We start from the raw sequence: 22,959 nt of genomic DNA on the forward strand, positions 1-22,959 counted from the left end.
AGTGGGGCGACGCTCCTCTGCCATTTCTAAGGAGCCGCCACTGAGACAAAGAGGTGAATGCACATGGAGAGAGACTTAGGCAGTTGCAAGAGGAGTCTACCTTTAGTCAATCTCTATCATTTGCAGGTCATCCACTGGCAGAATTTTCCTCTTCAAAAGCAAAGTCCAGCCTAACGAATGAGGATGTATGGCAGAATAGTAATCAGCTCGTTATTTCATGGCTTGGTGTTAAAGGGCAGCTCTGTCTTGCAAACTCTTCTGTTCTAGTGGTTGGCAGTGGAGGTCTTGGCTACCATCTTGCCCAGTACCTTGCTGCTTCAGGCATTAACCGACTAGGACTTGTGGATCATGATGTTGTTGAATTGAGCAATCTGCACAGACAGGTTTTGCATTCAGAGAACAAGCGAGGCACATTTAAATCTGTGTCTGAAGCATCAGCACTAAAATGATTGAATTAATCTGCAGAATACGTTCCTTACCATATGACTTTAAATACTAGACTTCATTAAAGCTGGTTGAACAGTATGACAATATTGCTGACTATTTAGGTAATTTTCCCACCATATATCTCATCAATGACGCGTGTATTCTAATGGGCAAGCCACTAGTCTCTGCCAGGGTGTTTAGTTTGGAAGGACAGCTCAGAGTGTATAATTATAATGGGGGTCCATGCTACTGATGCCTTTCTCCAAAACCCTCTCCAGCTGAGACATCTTGACTAATTGTACAGATGGTGCAGTCCTTGGAGTCTTCCCTGGAATTGTGGGCCTGATACAGGCTCTGGAAATATTAAAGATGCTTTTAGGAATAGTCTCCTCCTTCAGCCAGGTTTTGATGATGTTTGACGCCATAGATGGGCATTTTTGTAATATCAAGATGGTCATAAAAAAACTGACTGTGATATCTATGTAGAGAATCCATCTGTGAAAGCTCTGCAAGATGGCTCATATGCATCTGATAAGTGGAGGTCTTTGCGTTTGTTGTCTCCGCAAGAAAGACTATCACCACAGGAATATAAGAAGGTAATGGATGACAAGGTCACTCATTTTGTTTTTGCATGTCCGGCCACAAACTGAGGTGGACATCTGCCACCTCCCTCATTCAGTCACATTCCCTTGAGTTAGTTGGAAGAAAAAAAAGAATACATCCATCTTCTAAGACAGGAAATGAAACAAGAAAAAGAGTTGGTCAACAGAGCAGTACCTTTTCCAGTGCATGGTATTTGCAAATTGGGGAATAACTCGCCGAAGGGAAACAGCCTTTACAACAGCAGCTTAACTACGTATAGCCTTTACAACAAAAGTGCCTCTACAACAAATGTCTTTACTAGTACTTTGTTTTCTATGAATATGCCTTTACCAATGAAAAAGTAAGTATTCAATAGGCGAGAAAGGGAGGTGAGAGGTGATGTTTTCCTCTTATTGACTTGGGGCGCAAGCACTAAAAAGACATTGAGAATTGGGGCAGTGATCTGCAACACCACAAATAGAAGTGCCATGAAATGCAGATACTTACATCTGTGGCTGCAGTGCTGAATGTATTGGAAGAACTTTAACAGCACGTTCTGCATCCCATTTTGGACATTCATATTCCAACATGGTGCACTCTGGGCAATGAAGGACCTCGAGACTACGGATTAAAATGGATCGTGCAACAGCTGGGGTCAATTGAGATTTGGTTTGCCTACCTATGAAAAGGGCTCATTGGGAGCCGAAACGCGATATATATATATATATATATATATGTTGCACAGAATTCTTCCCGCAGTTCCAAGGAAAGAAGGCGAGCCACACCAGTCTTGCTGCAAAATAGTAGGTTTATTTACACGAGGGGGGTGGAAGACGCGTTTCGGCTGTCAAGCAGCCTTGGTCACATGACCTCTTCAGTAAACCAGGAAGTATATAATACCATTACACGTTGACCACGTCGCAGCGTGCACAAAAAACAGTGAAGACAGACTTAGACAATCGTGTGATAAAACAAAAATTTGCTTTTAAGTCGTGAGTAATTAAACTGTAGTAGTCATAACCCACAGTGTCATCAGTTCAAATAATACATTGCTGGAAAAACCATACAATTCATTTAACACAAAAAAAACTTTAAAGTATAGAGCCATTGCTTGTTGACAATTATTTTAACCAAATTTCTTAATAGAATTAATCATTTACGTCAGTGCATCATGGATACAGTTTTTGCAGACGGGGGGTGATCCTAAGCGGTAGACCTACGTATCACATAGAATATTGAAAAATAAAGGTATAGTGTCCTAATAAAATGGTCATAGATGGTGTTACGTATCCAAACTGAAAGTGCAAGGTGAAGGTATAGTACGCTAATTTTTGCATCTGTGCATATTAATCCAGTGATGGATGTGCGCATAACAGGAACTTTACCAATACGTCATATCCGTGACTATTGGTGGTGAACTGGTCTATCCGTGAATCCCCAAGCTGCAACAATAAAAAAGAAAGTATTACACTAGTGTTGGACATGTAAGATGACATTATGACGATTATGAGACATCAATATTCAGAATAAAGCATATCTCGCTCGAGTTTATGCATGGTCTATCGAACATGACATACCAAACATGAGAAAAAGAAAACATAACACAATTGTCCATTATGTGCAAAGTGAAGATAAAATCAATATCATAGAAGAGAAAAACAACTGGTTTCAAAAAGGGCCAAGCCTGGCTAAAAGAACCTATATGAAATATCTATGAATGTGAATACATTTCTTCATCGTTATTAAGCCCTGTCGGAAAAAGGCTGCCTGTCTGTAATATGAAACGAGATTCTAGTCTACTGAGGGACTGTATCCTGTTGCCACCTCTGGGATGTTTGGGCACACTGTCAAGCGCAAAAAACTTTGCTTTGGTCCAGTCACTGGAATGGTGTTCCCTGAAATGTCTGGCAGTGCTGTAACTCAGATCTTGGTTAGTGATTGCTCGCCAGTGTTCCAAGATGCGTTTCTTCACTGGAAACGTAGTGGACCCTATATTCCATTTGGGGCAGGAACAGGTGATAGCATACACAGTGTGGTCAGTGTTACAGTGGATCAATCTGGGAATCCTCCAGAGTTTCCCAGTCTTTTGCAGGGTGACCTCTTTGACATCATCTGAGTGACTACAAGCTTTGCATTTTCTGCATCGCTTAAAACCCTTACCCTGTTCTAGCCACGTTCCTTTCTTGGGTTTGAAATGGCTATTGACCAGTAGGTCTTTCAGGGATGGATTCTTCCTGTACGAGAAGGATGGATTAGGTCCAATCCTAGCTGACAGTAATGTATCCTGTGTCAGGATATATATATGTCGATATCTCGCGCTGCAAGCAATGCAGGAAACAGTCCCACTCAGGATCTTGTTTTTAGCAGAAAAAGTATTTATTGACTTGACGCGTTTCGACACACTGTCTTTGTCAAAAAGTCATACACTCGAAAATGGGCAGCCATGTCTTTTAAAGGAGCATTTCCTGGTTACCATTAATGAACATAGAAAACATTTTACACTCATGTGAGCAAGTCCTGTGCTCCTCTTGTTAGAAGAAAGACTATCAAATCTTAACAACAAAACTTTATCATCACAAGTTGAAAAAACGATCACATAGAGGTTTCTGAATTGAATAGAAATCATGAGTGAATTAACTATTATTTCATAATCAAAATTAAGGAGATCAACTTGTGGGTAAATGAATATAATTCAATAATGCCAAGTGGCATTTGTCTGAAAGCAGTAGACCGGGCCAGTGCCCGTTATGTATTTACAGAGAGTTCAGATTATCATGTTCTGGAGGAAACGCAACAATATCAGAGACATTAAATCAGGTCCGCCCATGATCGCATATAGGTGAAAGAAAGATAAATAGGTGTCGGAATGGCATTGAGGCAGTGATGTAAACTTAAATTAAATAAATAGGTCAATGGACCATATATTTCAAAATTAAAAAGGAAAAGAAAATGTTAACATATATATACACGTGATATATATGTGAAAGTATGAAAAGGAGACTAGGGGTATTAGGAATAACAAAAACGGGAAAAGAGGGGAAAAAAGCCCCATTGGGCCTAATCAAACCCCAGCACACTTACTGAATATGCATGATGATCATTTCTACAAAGTCCTTGATAGCTAAGTTAGAATTAGGATACATTTACTCAAGGTGTGGACAAATTAAGATCCCACAGCCGTAAGAATCTAAAAGAGGGTGAGAGCGGACAGAGTGGAGTCCTTATATTGTGTGTATATAACAGATGGACAGAATACAAGTGGGTCAGCCTAGGTGGACATGGAGATCTTCCTCATGGTTGAGGCCTCCCGGGCTCTTGCTTTGTAACTTCACTATATACTCAGATTCCAGGCGTCGCAAATGATGTTCCCGATCTCCTCCTCTCGTTGACAACACAACCCTGTCGATGCCAAAAAATGAGATTTTAGTGCTGACATCTTTGACATTAGGATGTATCAGATCGCAGTGTTTAGCTACGGCATAAGACAAATCGCCATTTCTGATTGAGCACAAATGTTCCAGAACACGCTTCTTCACCAGGAAGATTGTACTTCCCACATAGTGCAGGCCACAAATGCAAATCAAAACATAAACAACATACTCTGTATTGCAGTTTATGAAGCAGTTGTTTTTCCCTGTTTTTCCATTAGCTAAGGTGTATGTTTTGATATTTGTGCTACTGTTGCATGCTTTACATCTCCCACATTTGTGGAATCCTGGGAGTTCTCTCAACCAGGTTCCACGTGGCCTCGATTTGATTGTGAGGTGGCTATGTACTAGAATGTCTTGTAGGGACTGGCACTTTTTATATGTTATATGTGGTGTAGGTAGGACTAACCTTTTTCCCTATAACAACATCATTTCTGACTATGTGCCAGTGCTTTTTTACTATTTGATGGATCTCCTGTGAAGCATGTTCTCAGCGCCAGGAAGCCGCTTGGCCGCAGTGCGCTTTATCAAATACTTTTTTCATTTCATTCATTTCAAAGTGGTAATGAGTCTTATCTCATGTTTACCACTATTCTTTTCTTTAGGTATCAGTAGGTTGTTTCTGCTTCTTTTCTCTGCTTTTTCAGTTGCTATTCTGATAGTTCTGCCTGGATAACCTCTGTTCTTAAAGCGACCCCTCATGTATTGCGCTTCTTGTTCAAAAGAATTCTTGGTGCTACAATTGCGCTTAGCTCTTAACAGTTCCCCGTAGGGGATACTGTTCTTAAGTCCCGTGGGGTGATGGCTGCGTGCATGTAAGATGCTGTTGCTAGACGTGGGTTTTCTAAACAGGCTGGTGTTCAGTGTATCATGTTCCATCTCCACTAGAATGTCAAGGAACTCTATGCTGGTCCGATCAGTTTTACTGGTGAACTGTAAATTCAATTTGTTCACCGACAGACCTTGGATAAAAATGTTGAGAGCACTTTGTGGACCATCCCATATTAGAAAAATGTAATCTATATAACGGGTCCACATCATGACATTATCCATGTACTGTATGTTATCGTCATGCCACAAATGCTCCGCCTCCCACCACCCCATGAAAAGACATGCATACGATGGAGCGAAGCAACTTCCCATAGCGGTACCGGTGTACTGTTCATACCAGTCATCTTCAAAAAGGAAGCAATTATTGTACAGACAAAATTGTAGCATACGCAACAATATTTCAGTATTTCAGTATGATCAAACATAGTGGTTGGTCTGTCTCTAAAATAGTATTTGCACGCTTGTAGGCCTAGATCATGTTCAATACATGTGTATAATCCAACCACATCAATTGTTGCTAGGATGTAAGTATCTTTCCATGGAATTTCCTGTACTTTAGTTAGGAAATCCATGATGTCCCTACAATACGAGGGTAGGTTCAGGACATAAGGGCAAAGAAAGTAATCAAGGTAGATGCTATGTTATGTTATGTTATTTTTATTTGTACCGCGCACAGCTGCCCCAGCAAAGGGGCGTCCTGGCGCTTTGAGAAGGTGAACACAACACAGCACTAAAAGAGGACAAAAGGAGACGAGACACAACAGATAAGCTAAACAAATAAAAAGGTCTTGATAGCCCGTCTAAACTGAAGGAGCTCATCGATGGCCCGGATTTGTGGAGGAAGAGAATTCCACCAACTCGCTGCCAGAACTCGAAAGGAGCGGCCACCAATTCTGCTCAACTTAAAACGCGGGACCACTGCTAAGTTCTGGCCTAGCGATCTAAGAGTGCGAGAGGGGACATAGGGGATCAGCAATTTCTCCAAGATTTGTGGGGGAGTACCCTTTAGGATTTTAAATGCAAAGCAGAGAACCTTAAATCTAATCCTCTGCTGCACAGGGAGCCAGTGGAGAAAGCGCAGAGTATTGGACACCGAGCATCGCCTAGGCAGACCTGTCACCAGTCGGGCCGCAGCGTTTTGAACCCGCTGGAGCCGCAGAAATTCTGACTGGTTTATCCCCACCAGTAGGGAGCTGGCATAGTCCAGCCTGGACAGCACTGATGCTTGGACCACCAGCTGTCTTGTGAGTGCATCAAAGAATTTGAGGATGGGTCGAAGTCCTCTGATGATGCCATAGCAAGAAGCCGCCACCTTCTTGGTATGACAGATGAAACTCAGAGAAGGATCAAGCCACACCCCCAAGTTTTTTATCTCTGCCGCTGGGAGGGGAGTCACACCCAACTCCGAAGGCCACCATTTGTCATCCCACAAAGCCACCTGTTTACCAACCACCATATTCTCCGTCTTCTTGGTGTTTAACTGGAGACAGTTGGAATTCATCCAGTTAGCCACTTCCCGCAGACCATCACAGAACCTGGGAGCCTCCAGGTCTGAGTCCCCACTCAGTGTGACCGCCAGCTGCGTGTCATCTGCGTAAGAGACCATAGTCAGGCCCCACCGCTTGACGACCGCAGCCAACGGTCTCACATACAGATTGAAAAGGGTGGGACTCAGTGAAGACCCCTGTGGGACTCCCTGGTCTAGCGGGTAGGATGACGACTTACCGGGCGGGATCGCCACCTGGAATGACCTATCCGTAAGGAAGGAACGAAACCAGTGCAAGGCGAAGCCAGAAACGCCCACCTCCTCAAGACGCCGAATCAGAATCCCGTGCGAGACCGTGTCGAAGGCGGCACTAAGATCTAATAACAGTAGTGCCGCCGTCTGACCGGAATCCAGCACGGAATGCAGATGCTCGACCATCGAGAGAAGGGCCGTCTCCGTGCTGTGACCCGCACGGAACCCGTTCTGGGTAGGGTCGAGAATGTTAAGCCTACCAAGATGGTCTGTAAGAGTGGCATTCACATGGGCCTCCGCTATTTTCGTGGCCCAAGGGAGAAGGGAGATAGGGCGGTAGCTTTCAGGTTTGAGGGGGTTAAGGGTCGCCTTCTTCAGAATTGGCGTGACTACTGCCTGCTTCCATCTAACGGGAACCACTCCAGAAGAGAGAGACAGGTTGATCAAAGACAGCACCGGGGTACGGCAAACCAGTGCCAGGGTCTTGAGTTGGGCCGGTTTCAGCGGGTCTGCCGGAGATCCAGACTTGATTTTGGCGCTGAGAAAGTCAAACACCTCCAGAGATAAGGGGGGTAAGATGGAAAGACATTCCCCCTCACCTAAGGTGCGACCAACCTGCTCTAGCATCAGGGAACCCGTTGGGAAAGTGCGATAGATGGCTTGCACTTTTTCATGGAAGAAAGAGGCCAAACCCTCACAATGTGAGTCCGAGCATATTTCCACTGCAGTTGCTCTCTTCGCTATCAAGTCCTTTAATACTTTAAAAATAAGTTTCGATGGATTGGCAGATTTCTGAAACTGTTGAGCATAAAAGGAAGCGCGAGTTTGACACACTGCCCTGTGATAAATCTTGACCTTGGCCAGATAACATATTTTCAGATCTGGGTCGTACGACTTCCTCCATATTCTTTCGGCCTGTCTACAGGCCCTCTTAAGAGATGCCAAGGAAGTGTCATACCAAGGGCTCGGCTCCTTCCGGTGACACTTGGACCAACACACAGGAATCCGAGAATCGAGGGCACCAGATATCCACTCACAGAAAGAGTTGTATCCACAATCGACCTGAGAAGGTACTCGCGCTTTGCATCGCGCTATGCGCCTCAATACCGCATTTTTAAAGCTACCCTTATAACTATTTGTGTCTTTCTTAGTTGTATTTTGGCCTGATTTTGATAGGATTTAGTGTAACCCCCTCACCTGCACTCTAATCGGTTCCTTCACCGCTGTTTTGGCGGGTCCGGTCTCTGGGGTGGGATTGGCTTTGGGCGCCATCTTGGAGTGGTGGTCACTTTGGGCGCCATCTTGGAGTGGTGGTGACTTTGGGCGCCATCTTGGAGTGGTGGTCACTTTGGGTGCCATCTTGGAGTGGTGGTCACTCTGGGTGGGTGTTGCTGACGAGCGGTCTAGCGCTCCGGCTGAGTGGAGGGACACCTATTTAAGGCGACCTGCCCTGTGGACTGCCCTGAGAAGGTACTCGCGCTTTGCATCGCGCTATGCGCTTCAATACCGCGCTATCATTTTTAAAGCAACCCTTATAACTATTTGTGTTTTTCTTAGTTGTATTTTGCCCTGATTTTAATAGGATTTATTGTAACCCCCTCACCTGCACTCTAATCGGTTCCTTCACCGCTGTTTTGGCGGGTCCGGTCTCTGGGGTGGGATTGGCTTTGGGCGCCATCTTGGAGTGGTGGTCACTTTGGGCGCCATCTTGGAGTAGTGGTCACTCTAGGTGGGTGTTGCTGACGAGCGGTCTAGCGCTCCGGCTGAGTGGAGGGACGCCTATTTAAAGCTCCCTCCAACGCGCAGCAGTTACGCGCAGTGGGCGTGCCTTCGCTGTGCCAGAGTCCTGCCCGTCTGCGCCCGTCCGCGCTAAGGAGGAGCGGCTCGCGGCAGAACTCTGGACCTGGCCATCATGACTATACCTTTGAGAACTTATAGTAGGGCCGATCTACTGGCCCTTCGGGACCGATGGACACGCTGCGAGTTTTCGCCTGTAGTCCCACTGTGTGGCCCATATCATTGTAGGTGTGGTGCTTGGTCATTGGAACCCCCCTCTCTTATACGCTCCTTGGGGCCTGTTCTAAAGAGGATAGGACAACGGAACCTGAGTATCTGGAGCTTAAACGTCAGATCTGTGGTAAAGCACCATCAGGAGGTTTACGACCTTCTTATTGATGGTTCGCCGGATGTGCTTTTTCTGACGGAAACGTGGCTCCAGGACTCTGACTCCTCGATAATTAACCTAGCCTTTCCCCCAGAGTATGGTATTTTCACTTTAAATCGGACGACTAGAGGTGGAGGTATTGCGATGGCCACCAAACGGTGTTATCCCTGTGAGTGGAAAGCCGCTGAACTTTTGGGGTGTGAGGGTGCCCTATTTAAAATAGCGTTTAGTCACCAGTTTACCTTCTCTGGGTTATTAATTTACCGGCCTCCGGGCTGTGACTCTGTTTTTAGGGCTGCTCTTCCTGAGTATATTAGCATAGAGGCACTAGGATGCGCAAATTTTAATGTTGTGGGAGATCCTAATCTCCATTTGGACTGCCCTTCCTTACCCTCTATTAGGAGCTTTCTGGCGGATCTTGAGGCTTTACAGCTCTCGCAGATGATTACTTTCCCCACACATAAAGGTGGTCATATTCTTGACCCGTTCTTCACAAATCTAGAAGGATTCAGAGTTCTTGGTTCCTCCCAGTTGGTCTGGACAGACCACATGCTGGTGAAAACGGCATGCTCTTTGTCTGACTCTCCTTTTGTATCTCAGGATAGACTTGTTCTTAAATAGATAGAAGTATTTTCAAGGAGACTCTGCTTAGCTGATATAATAGGTCTCCCGGAAGGATCAGTTGGGTGTTTGTGCAACTTTGGCAACACATAGAATACCGGGGTGACAGGTTTCCTGACCAGTAAGAATAGAAACTCATTATGGCTTAGCATATCGTCCTCACGCCAGCCATTAAGTAGTTTATGGTATTCTAGAATAGTCTTGTTGTATCTTGCCAGGCTGGATCTCAGGTAACAGTCTGAGAATTCAAGTTGTCTTTTGGCCTCTGTTCGGTATTTGTTAATGTCCCAGAGGACCACATTACCCCCTTTATCAGAGGGTTTAATAACAAAGTCAGTTGTTGCTTTCAATGACTGCATGCCAGCCCTTTGAGCAGCAGTGAGATTCCTGGCAAAATTGTTGCCTTCATTTTTCCATAGGGACAATAAATAAAGTAAAACAACCTCATGAAACGTGTCTAATCCATCATGTAATGTTATAGGGTTAAATTTAGATATGGGTTTTAAATCGTTTCTAGATCCTTTGCTAACCTCCATATCCAAACTAATCAGGAGGTCACGGTCTGTGTCCCAATCTCTGGTAACAATTTGGATTTCCCTCATGTCTGCCATATTATCAATGTCCCTTATGGATAGGGTAGCATCCATGGGGGTCTGGGACATCGATGGTCTGATATTGGAGGAAACTAAATTCTGTTTTGAAGTGTGTAATTTCAAAAGTTTTAATTTTCGTAAAAACAGAAAAAGATCAATACGTGTCTTAGCAAAGTCAAAATTAGCAGTGGGACAGAAAGATAGGTCTAACTCCAAGACCGATCTTTCCTGGGGGGGTAAGGTTATGGTGAGAAAGGTTAATGATAGTAAAGTTGGAGTTCGATTGCTCACCCATCACTTGTTTCTCTTTGATCGCCTGATGCCTCTCCCATGTGGCGTTGAATTGTCACTGGCCTTCGCCCCCTCTCCTTGTTCTTCTAATTTGTCTCGTCCTCTGCCTCCTCCTTTTCCTCTTCCCCGTGTAGGTTTTTTGGCGGCGCTGAGGCTCAATTGCATAAAACGGTACTCCTCCAATGATGTAAATGGTCCTCTTTGTAATGCCAGAGTTGTATTCCTATCCTCGTCATCAGATGGCGCTGTGGAGCTTGAGCCCGATGTCTCCGATTCTTGTACTTGGAATGTTTCCATTTTCTTGTAATCCTTTCTAATTGCATCATATTTTTTGCTGAAGGTGAGAATGCGTCCTTGCGCATAGTCATTTCTATCCCTGATGAATTTCCAGCGTTTCCTTGCCTTTATTCCATCCTTGTATTTTGTAAGTGTTGTCTTGTCTTTCCTCGATGAAATTCATTATTTCTTCCTGGTTGGGCATTTTATTGAGTGCTTCACGGAGCTCTTTCAATTCCTCTCCGATAAGTTGTAATTCAATTGCCGCATATTTGGAAAGGAGACCAAGCATCTGTTTACAAGTGCCTGCCATCAAGGCAGACCATTCCTCTAATAGTTTGGGGTTAGGATTTTGGTAGGTGGGTGTTACCAAGATTCTGAGTCCCCTCGGGACACGTCCCACTTCGATATAATTATCAAGGGAGATTACTTCCCAACTGCGGTTAATCTCCTTTTTACACAGTCTTTCAAGTTTGATACGGTCCTGTTTTAAAGACCGGTTTGCCCCGGTGTCTCCCATAGTCGACCTTGTGGCATTCTCTTGATTTGCATCATCGGCCTCCAAGAAGAGCGATTTCGCAACATCCAGTCTTTGGCGTATTGCCTCACACATGGTTTATATCGTAAGGTCCCGGCAGTGCTCCATATACCCCAGAGCCTCTAGCACATTCCGATTACCTCCTGCTGATAAATAAGATCCTCCCCAGTGCTCAGATTAAAAATGCAGCTGCGTTTAAAAGAGATAGGGGCACCCCTGCTGCTTTGGAAATATTAGGAGATACCTGGAGTTCTTCCGAGGGTTCGAGGCGGGATTCCAAACCGAAGCGCACTCTCCACTGGAAGCGGTCCGTGCGCCCCGACTCTTCTCCACTCCGAAATTCCTTCGTGCTCAACGCAGGTTCTCTCAAGTGGGAGATCACTCCCAAAATGTAAATGCAGCGGCGGGAATCGGGAAAGTTACGTCCGTGAGAAAAATACAGCCTTACTTCTGATCTCATCCACCTGGCGGGGCTGGTGCAGACGGGCGGGCGCTGGACCCGCTGAATATATGTCGATATCTCGAGCTGCAAGCAACGCAGGAAACAGTCGCACTCAGGATCTTGTTTTTAGCAGAAAAAGTATTTATTGACTTGACGCGTTTCGACACACTGTCTTTGTCAAAAAGTCATACACTCGAAAATGGGCAGCCATGTCTTTTAAAGGAGCATTTCCTGGTTACCATCAATGAACATAGAAAACATTTTACACTCATGTGAGCAAGTCCTGTGCTCATCTTGTTAGAAGAAAGACTATCAAATCTTAACAACAAAACTTTATCATCACAACTTGAAAAAACGATCACATAGAGGTTTCTGAATTGAATAGAAATCATGAGTGAATTAACTATTATTTCATAATCAAAATTAAGGAGATCAACTTGTGGGTGAAGGAATATAAATCAATAATGCCAGGTGGTATATGTCTGAAAGCAGTATATATATATATATATATATATATATATATATATATATATATATATATATATATATATATATATATATATATATATATATATATTCACTGAAAAAACCATAGGTTTCACACACGTTATAGTTAGGAATTAGCATTTAAAAAACCTTAGAAATTCAGTGAAAAAACCATAGGTTTCACACATGTTATAGTTAGCTGGACATTTTACTCGTAACAAACCAATGAAATTGCCCCGTTATAGTTAGTTCAGCTAACTATAACTCGCGCGCCCGCAATGCACTGCTGATGACGTCACATATTACATCACTCATGACATGGTCAGTGACATCACTCATGACATCACTGATGACATCTCAAATGACATCACTGATGACATCACTGATGACATCATCCAGTGAATGTGTGTTTTTCTGAAAATTAAATATGTTTTATATATGTGTATCTCAAGGTCGATGGAAGAATAAATGGGTATATAAGTGTCTAAATGGATGATTTGTTTTTGAAAAATTGATTGTGTTACTGACTGATTAAGTGTATCTCTCACTTTGTGTATAAGTGGCTGCATGGGTTGGTGAGTAGCTACATGGGTGTCTATATAGGTTATTAGTTGTTTTTTTGAGTATCAGTCTGAGTGTCTGTATGGTACGGTGGGGGGTATTACGTAGTGCATAGATGCATGAATGAGTGACTCACTGTTTGTATGTGTTGAAGACAGCATGTGTGCAGGACTGTATGTGTGGATGAGTGTGTGTATGGGTGTGTTATTGAGTGAATGACTGTCTCAATAGTGTCTTCAGGAGTAACTACATATGTTTTTAACTAGTATATGTGACTATTGGTGTATATATGTGAGTATATGTGAGAGGGACAGATTGAAAGAGTTCCTGTATGAATAAGTATGTGTTTCTATAAGTGATTGTTTAAAAGACTAAGTATGTGTAAGTTTCCGTAGAAGTAAGTATGGTGGTGTGTGTATAACTGTATATGCAGGTGAATGTATGTTTGATTCTTTATTAGCATGAGTGACTATGTGTGTGAGTAACTCTATGGATGAGTGGCATTATGTAACAGGATGTATAGGTGTATGAGTACATATGATGAGTGAGTACATGTATGAGTGACTGTATAGGACTGTTGGTGAATGAGTGGATGTGTATGTGGATCTTAGAATTACTGAAGAGGTTGTTGTAACTGGTATTGGTATGTCCATTGTTTTGAAATTTTTAGTCTCTATTTTTGAATGTGTGTATCAAAGCTTATATTAAGGTGAGAGGAGGTCTGCCACTCTATCACAAGGATGATGTCATCAGTGATGTCATCAGTGATGTCATTTGAGATGTCATCAGTGATGTCATGAGTGATGTCACTGACCATGTCATGAGTGATGTAATATGTGACGTCATCAGCAGTGCATTGCGGGCGCGCGAGTTATAGTTAGCTGAACTAACTATAACGGGGCAATTTCATTGGTTTGTTACGAGTAAAATGTCCAGCTAACTATAACATGTGTGAAACCTATGGTTTTTTCACTGAATTTCTAAGGTTTTTTAAATGCTAATTCCTAACTATAACGTGTGTGAAACCTATGGTTTTTTCAGTGAATTTCTAAGGTTTTTTAAATGCTAATTCCTAACTATAACGTGTGTGAAACCCATGGTTTTTTCAGTGAATTTGAAAGGTTTTTTAAATGCTAATTCCTAAATATAACGTGTGTGAAACCCATGGTTTTTTCAGTGAATTTGCAAGGTTTTTTAAATGCTATTTTTTTTTTTATTCTTCATTTTTTTCAAACATATTTTTAATTTAATTTTCTTATCTTTTATAAAGACTATGCTTAAATTTTTAAAATCCTTAAATATTTTTTTTATATATATTTTTTAAAATAAACATGTAAAATTTATTTCCAGTTTTTTTTTTTTTTTTTTTTATTTTTTTTTATAGTACGCGTACCGTAAGCTCACGGTAAGCGTACGGTTTACGCAACGCCCGTAATCTATCTACGCTGCTTGCGTATAGTTCCGTACTTTGCGTAGCCGCGCGTACTGCGCGTGGGACGCGTGCGCGCTTACGCAACACGCGCACGTTACGCGGAAGTGCCGGGGAGTGACTGTTATGCGCATGCGCGCAAGCGCGTGTCTTTTTTACGCGCACGCGTACTTTTTGCCGTAAGCGTACCGTAAGCGTACCGTAAGCGTACGGTAGGTCATGTGATCTTGAAACACAACTTTTGATTGGTTGAAACTACTTTCAGTTCTAGAACTCTCCTACACCACACCCATTCCCCTCATTTCTGCTTGTGATCCCTTGGGAGAAGGAGCTGGTTTGTCTTTGGGATACGATGGCAGAACAGCAGAGCTCTTCTGAGAGTGAGGCTAGCACCAGCAGCACTGTCTTGAGGCAGAGAGCGAGGAAAGTAAAGCCTTCTTACGTTTGGGAGTATTTTACTTTTCCAGAAGGCCAGCAAAAGGTGAATGCACCCTTAGTTACTTGCAAGCTGTGTAAGCGTGTACTTTCTAGAGGTAATCCTAACAGGAAGTATTCCTTTGGGAATCACACCATGAAGAGACACCTCCAGGAAGTACACAGAAGGACACATGGTCATCTTTTTGGAGGTAACTCTTCAGAAAGACGAGCCAGTACATCCACAGCAGCTCAGCCTGGACCATCATCTGCAGGGCAGACTCCTTCTTCTGCAGGTCAGGTGAGCCCTTCATCTGTGGGGGGAGAATCTCCTTTTGCTGGCCCTCTGGAAATTAACCCTCGGTTTGCGAGGGTTGAAGTACGGTGCGCCACTTGTCACGATCTAATTACTTATAGGGAGACCAGTGTTTCCCTGGTGAACAGTAAAATAGATCAGCACACTTGTCGTACCGTCTAATATTCCCAATCTTTCTTTCCTCTGTCCCTGCATGAACACAACGGTTCTTTTAAGAGCCAACCTTATCTTTCATCTTTTTTTTTCTTTTTTTTTAAAAACTTTTTTTTTTTTTTTTTACCGTACGCGTACGGTAAGCGTACCTTTTTTTTATTTTTTAAAAAAAAACACTAAAAATCATTTATCTCATTACAAAGTCCTTGAGAGACTACAATTTTTATTTTTAACTTACCATACTCACTCAAAAAAATATTTATTCATTTGTTTTTTTAAAAAATAGTTTTTAAAATGGTTGTAGTTTCCGAAAATTTTCTATATCGATCTGAAAATAAAGAAAAAAGTATTAATATTTTTTATCCATTTTATAATACAATACACATATTTACATTTTTTACAAAAAAATATTTTTGCCTTATTTTTGCTGTTTTCAGAATATATTGCATTTCACTATTAATTGTGAAAGCAATTGCATTCATCATTTTACAGCGGGCAAAAAAAATTAACAATCACAAAGATTGTATTAAAAAAGCCCAGAATGTCTTCTCACTTAAACTTATCATTACAGAAATGCATATTATTCTAAAAAAATATCATCTAAAAACAATACTTTTTTCTTTAAAATACCGTCTGATATGTTTGTTTCAGAAGTATAATCACAATATTATATCTCAAATAACTCCAAAATACATCTGATTTTATTTCCTTTAGGCCAAATAGTATTTTTTTTTTTTTCCTGGAATAAATTTCCAAGGGAAAACCATTAAAATTCTAAAGTTTAATCTGTCCAGATCTCACCAATTCTCTGTAACATTTTGGTTCACGAAAATTTTTTGAATAATTTATTTAGTCCACAATAGAATTGCTTACTTTTCCACATGGCCAAATAGTAATTTTTTAAATCATTTTTGAAAAAATTTCCAATGGCAGTCCAATAGCATTCCATAATTTAAAATGTGCAGAAGTTACCGATTATCTCTAAATTATTGGTTTTTGAAAATTGCATTAAAATTTAAAAAAGTCCACATTACAATTGGTTATCTTTCCTTTAGGCCAAATGATAATTTTAAAAATCTTTTTTCTACAAAATTGCAATGGTAATCCAGTAAAATGGTAAAATTATTTTGTCCAGATCTTGCCAAATCTCTCTAAAATTTAGGTTTCAGGAAGATTAGATAGGAATTTGCTAAATCAAAAGGCAAACGTTGTTTGAAAATCAATTGGGAATCATTACACAGTGTCCAGCCTTTTTCACATTTTAGATAAACTGTGTAATGTCCAGAAGTAACAGTAGGTCCATCATGGAAAATTATTGCAACAGTTACAAAAGTTTTTCCTGAAATTGATAATTGCTGTCCTGTAAACTTCTTTATTAAAGTATCCAATTTTGATCCATCAGCTCTACATCGTTGCATCATTAAAATTACATACTGTCCGTATTCCCTTAAAATTAATGTTGAAAACATGTCAGAATTACACTCACCACATTTCATGCTATGATTAGCATCTTTAACTAATTTTGCAAAAGTGACTGTTTTACTCTCTGGCAATGTCAAATAAATAAACCTTTCATTATCAACAATAGAGCCACATATATTATAACAATTATCACAACTATGTTCCCATTTATAAGAGAGACCAAAAAAAATGTCAATGGGAACTCCTTCTTCTTCCACTACCTGAAGAAAATACATCAAAAATTTGTGTGCATCTTGCTGTTCATTTTGAGAAAACTGTGTTCGTCCTGAACATACATCTAAAAGTTTTCTAATTTCAGTAGCACTTTCTATTTGAGTTTTATCTTTACTCAGCTTTTGAAAAAGGAGACTGAGCTCTGAACAGAATCTTTTTCCCTGATTTACTATTATCTGCTCTTGCAAACTTTCCAGATAAAATGCAACATTCAGCACTACATTAGCGTAGCAGTTGACACCAGAGCTATTTTCAAAATGACATCCTACAACCTGTTCTTCATTTTCCTTATTCTTTTTGCTTGCAATTACATCACTCCTCTTTTTTTTCCTCTTCTCTACATCTTCATTACAGATATTCTCATTTCTCCTTTTACGAGAAACTACACGTTTCTCCAACACAGGATACTGACCTAAATGAGGAGCATAGCTTCTTCTTAATCTATTATACTCCTTTACACAGTTTGTATCAGCACTAACTTTTGAGTCATCAAAGTCTATCATGAATAAACCTGATAATGTTTTGACTCGTGACAAAGCTACATATGCCATACCTTCTTTGAACACAGTTGAACCAATGTTCACAAATGCACAATCTACAGTCAATCCTTGAGACTTGTGGATAGTTACAGCATATGCTAGTGAAAACGGAAACTGCTTCCTACGTACATATAAGTCTTTCACAAGCATGAAACGAACTGAACAACGACAAATGTCTTTAACTTCCTCTATCTGATCAAATTTTATCTGTAAACATTCAATTCCTTCTTTTTTCTGATAATTAATAAAACCCACAACTCTTCCCATCGCTCCATTCACTAAGCCTTTCTCAACATCCAAATTTCTCCTTAAAAACACTCTACAGTTCATGCAAACATAAAGATTTTTTTCTAATCCTGCTGTTTTGGAGATGTTCTTCTCTAGTGAGTCCAATTTATTTTTCAGTTTGCCTGTTACTGTGACTGTAATTCTTCCATCCTCAATTTTGTCCACTGCTTCCAATTTCCTGATGTCTTCCTTTTCCAATTTCAAAAGCTCCTCATTAAATATTGAGCATTCACGTAGAGTTGGCATTAAGCAGATGACACTTTTGTTTTCTGCAATATTCTTGTATATTTTCTCTGCAACTATTTCTTCCTTTGGAAATAAATTATGTAGCAGCCGACTCTGTAATGCTTTTTTCCCAACATCTGTGAGTAGTCCAATCCTGATATCTTTCAGAATACTTCCATATTCTTCATCGTTTGCTTGCCTCATATTAGTTGTAAGTTCCTTGTACTCAAAGAAGGACCAAATATTTGTATTTCCAATGCTTCCCAATGACTTCTTTGTGTCTTCATGTGTCACAGTATTAAACACTGGTTGTCCTTTAACTGGAGTAAGTTGCAAAAGATCCCCAAAAACTATGACGTGTTTTCCACCAAATAACACGTCATAGTCTGTCTTCAAAATTTGCTGCATTCTTAAATGCACAAAGGCAAGCATTAAGTTTGATACCATGCTCACCTCATCAATAATGAGAACTTGCATCTTCTTCAATACTCGTGAAACTTCCAAGGATGCTTCTCCAGTTAGCTTGTTGAATTGTATTTTGTTCTCATGCTCCACTGGTAACATTAGCAAACGATGTAAGGTGATTCCTTTTATGTTATATGCTGCTAACCCAGTTGGAGCAGTAACCACACAAGACAAAGTAGAATCCGTTTTTTGCTTTAGGTAGCTTCTGATGACTTTAATTAGGAAACTTTTTCCAGTGCCAGCTTGTCCGCTTACATACATCCTGATTGGATGAAATGATGTGCATGAGCACTCTTTTTTGATATGTAGAAATCCGTGATCAATTTTGTTTTTGATCTCTTCATAAATTTGTTGCTGCTCTTGATTCAGTTGTCTTTCCAAATTTTCTAAGTCTATAAATTCTTCTTGAGCTTGATTCATAGCCGTTTCCACTTCATTCATGGCTATTGATGCTTCATTTTCAACGATTGGTTGTCCTAGGGGATCTTGACTGTGTGTTCCTGAACTTTGGCTGTCCTGAGAACTGTCTCTAGCTATTTCTGCTGCAATTGTAGTTTCCTGTTCAATTTCTTCATTTAACATTTGCAGATAAGTTGAGAATGTACTGCATTGTATGCTGTCTTTGCAAGCATTAAAAGAATCTTCATAGCTCTGGAATTCTCCCAGTAGTTCATCCTCTGTACGCCATGGTTTAAACAACTGTAAAAGAGCCAAGTAGTAAAATTCTTTCTTGTCGGTAGTGTCGTACCTCAGCTTCCGGTGATTTATCAAACTTCCTTTGGTTTGCTTCACCAAACATCCTTCTTCACCAACAACTTTATATTTTCCACTGTTGATGTCTTCTGCAGCTTTCCGTGAATAAATGTAGTTCTGTAACACTTCATAGAGACACATGTTCTCCAGATGATGACTTCTCTTGGGATAATATGTGTCCAACATGTTTGTTTTCAATATGTCTGTACTTTCTGGGTCATTCTCAGCCAAATATTCAATTTCTCCAACAGATTTCAGTACCCGATTTCTCATTGCTGCAAGGCCTAAACTTGCCCAAATTATTCTTCTTGACTTCGAGTAGAGACTTGCAGAAGATAACCTATCTGAACATTCGTAGGATCCAATTTCTCGATGCGATAACATCTTCAAACTGAAACTGTACAGCTTCTTACTGACAGTCTTCTCGTGAGAAATCTCTTCCCACATTTCCTTCAATTCTGTTTTTTCTGATTTCGTAATGTAAGACGTTACATATCGAGCAACAGCAATGGAATTGTCAGCAACATACTGTATATCCATGTTAGCGTTCCACATGGATAAAATGACTGGGTTGTAGTCATTTATATTTTTTGATTCTTCTTTTCTTTTAAGGTTGTAGGTATTCTTAGGTGATTTTCTTGTGATAGTATGTCTCACAGCTGACATAAAACTGTTGACTCTTCCATTTGTAAGAACAGGTCTAGGAAATCCAAATCGACATTTAGTGTAGTATTTTTCTTTGCTCTTGTATTTCCGTCGACAGTATTTTCCACACCGATGACTTTGGAAACGTAGAACTTGCTCCTTTAACTTGTTCTCTTCTGTGCTTTTAGGTATAGCACATGTTGCATATTCTTCAATGTAAGATAACACTGCTTCATCAGTATCTGTTCCAAACTTTGGGGCATCCTTGATCCACAGCAGCATATGAATATGAGGAGCACCTCTTGCCTGGTACTCTTTTCTCCAAAAGAAATCCACTACTTCTCCAAGGGGTGGATTTTTTTTATTGCAGATGAAGGACATCATAGCCTCAAATCTATGATTGAAATATCTGCAAACATTAACCGGATCCAATGAGCACAGTTCTCCTGCTGTCTTGTATTCGATGTTTTTAATGTTTGAATTGGCCTCTCGTAGAAAATCCAGTAAATCATCCCAAGCGTACTCGGCACAGCTTAGGGTAAGGAACCATGTTGGTGTTCCTAAATTGCGTAACATGCATTTTAGTTCACCATGGCGTCGGTACCAATATTCATTTGTCCCACGCTGACAAGCCATCAGATTGATCAGTTGTGTTTCCAAATGATCATCTCGGTGCTGCACTTTCTCCATAAAATCCTTAGCAGACACATTTTGTAAATGTACTCCACTTTTTAAAATGTGATTTACTGCATAAGACAGTGCAGACAAGTCGCTTTCAAATAAAAGATGGAACAAATAAGGAATACTTTGTCGAAATCTGGGATCTTCAGCATATAGTCTTGTAGTTCGATACTCTGAAGCTGGAATCTGTTCTGGACGTTCATCGTATCGTCCTCCTTTTCCTTTAGGAAACAGCTGGGGAAAACATCGAGCTTCCAAGCTCTCCTCCCATACACTCACGGGATTTCCTTTTGCTTTCTTCATCTGAAAGAGATCAATATTGTCTCCCATAACTTCTTTCGAATGGAGAGGATGTATGCTAAAATGTTCATAAATTTCTTCTTCCTTTGACTTGTCCACTTTTTCAATTTGTCCAGTTGGTGTTTCTGTGTCTCCTTGTAAATCTTCTTCTTCTTCTTCTTCTTCTTCTATATAAATTGATTCATACCATTTGTTATTTTTTTTCAAATACAAATTTGCTCTTTGTACTTTCCGCACATCTACCAGCTCCTGCCAAATCTTCTTATTCTTTGTAGGTACACCATTAACCAGAATAATTAATGGTTCAGTTTCCAAAGTATCCGCATCAATAGTTTCCATATTTTTTTTCAAATCCAAGGGCAAATACACCACTCTACCTTTTAAACCTCTCAGTAAATCTGAAGGAGGTAATTTACCAGTTTTGGGCTCCATACGTACTATGGTCTGGAACGGATGAACACATTGAATGAGTATAGACTCATATGTATTTAATTCAGAAAGTTCAGCAGGAATAGCATCCAATTCTAAATTATTATGTACAGCTCTGGTCGGCATTCTATTTTCCTCTAACTTGTTGTAGCAGTATTTACAAATACGCTGATCTTCACCCAATTCAAAACAATTTTCAAGAAATATATATGTGGCAAAATCCATCCACTTATAATTATCTTCATTTTCACTCTTTCTGTAGAGATCAACATTCCTAGTTTGTTTTCTATAATGAGTTCTGCGGCAACAAATACAAGTAACATTTGGTCTTTCATTAGAGATTATTGCAAATTTTGTTATGTGATCATTAAATGTCTTACTTACACAAGGTTCTACATTCTCTTCCACTTCTGCCTCATTTACTGTGTCCTTCTCTGCACTGTTTTGTTCAGGACCAAAGTAACAAAACTGAATTTCATCAACAACCTTCTCTACATCTGATACCGTTCCTCGGAACAGAGCCCTATTCAATTCATTTAACTTTATTGCTGGACTTTTGGCAAAATACAACCGTCTCACAAACTTTCTCATTTCAGTATGATGAACAGCCGGCATCCTAAAATGATGGAAAACACTATTGCACACTTTTCTAGATAGACAAGCAAGAGAATGACCCTGCAAACCAGTATTCTCTCTCACTCTGCATGGATCCAGACTTTGAAGCACCTTAATCTTTTGTTTTACACTTTTTTTACTATATTCTCTTAGAAACTCTCGAAATCTGTCAATAGATTCCTGACGCACAGTGCAAATACTACTACAATTCCAAGTGTACACTGGGGCTTTAGGACGTCTCCCCATTGCCTCATCTGCCATCACTTGTACCTCATCTCTTGGAACCATTATCTCCTTCTCCATTATGCAACCATTTTTTACTTCGTATGAACGACCTCTGGTGTCAACTGCATGCAGCAAACTATTACTTTGAAAATAGCTCTCTTCATTAAAAAAAGGTTCACTACTTGAACTATGCATCCACTTTCCTAAAAAAACTTTACAAAAGTTTGTTCTGTTCACTACTCTTTTGCTTTTGCTTTGTGATTTCAGTACATTAACCATTTTATCTAATGTACGCATCCTATTCAAAATTAAAATGAATAGTTTCCTTTTTAATTCTAATGCCTTTGCTGCAATGGCTTCAATTTCTTTTTTTCTCTTGTAATATTTTGCCTTTTGCTTATATTTCTTTATATCCTTTATCAAATTGGACATAACTCTTCTCTGAAACATTTTTCTACGTATCTCTTTAAATGCTGTTTTTCTGTTTATGTTAAACTTTTCAATTGCAGAAGGTATATTTGCATTAACTAAATTCTCAATTTTTTGCTGTTCTCTATTTTTTGTTACATTTTTCCGAGAACAGACATTTTGTACATTTTTCTTTGTTTTGAATATTTTGTTTAGAAATTGTTTTTTTTGCTTACCAGAAGATTTTTTCTTTTTCCCAACATCAGCATCTTCTACTAACTTTGGTCCTCCAGTTGTCTTCAAATATAGTTTTTTTTTTAGCGTTTTTTGAACTCGAGATTTTGTAGGCATCTTAAATTCTGTTCACTGTTCTTCAGCAATACCTGAAAAAAACTAAAAAAA

General features: G+C 40.2%; 1 protein-coding gene and 1 pseudogene across 2 annotated transcripts in view; both read left to right on the plus strand.

Annotated features, from left to right (window-relative positions):
* Positions 1-22,959, plus strand: part of LOC146780079 (short-chain dehydrogenase/reductase family 42E member 1-like) — a 109,734-nt gene that overhangs the window by 18,879 nt on the left and 67,896 nt on the right. The window lies entirely within an intron of this gene.
* Positions 1-22,959, plus strand: part of LOC146780080 (adenylyltransferase and sulfurtransferase MOCS3-like) — a 74,600-nt pseudogene that overhangs the window by 599 nt on the left and 51,042 nt on the right.

The sequence above is a fragment of the Triturus cristatus genome, chromosome 12 (assembly GCF_964204655.1).
Source record: "Triturus cristatus chromosome 12, aTriCri1.1, whole genome shotgun sequence".
NCBI classification, from domain to species: Eukaryota; Metazoa; Chordata; class Amphibia; order Caudata; family Salamandridae; genus Triturus; species Triturus cristatus.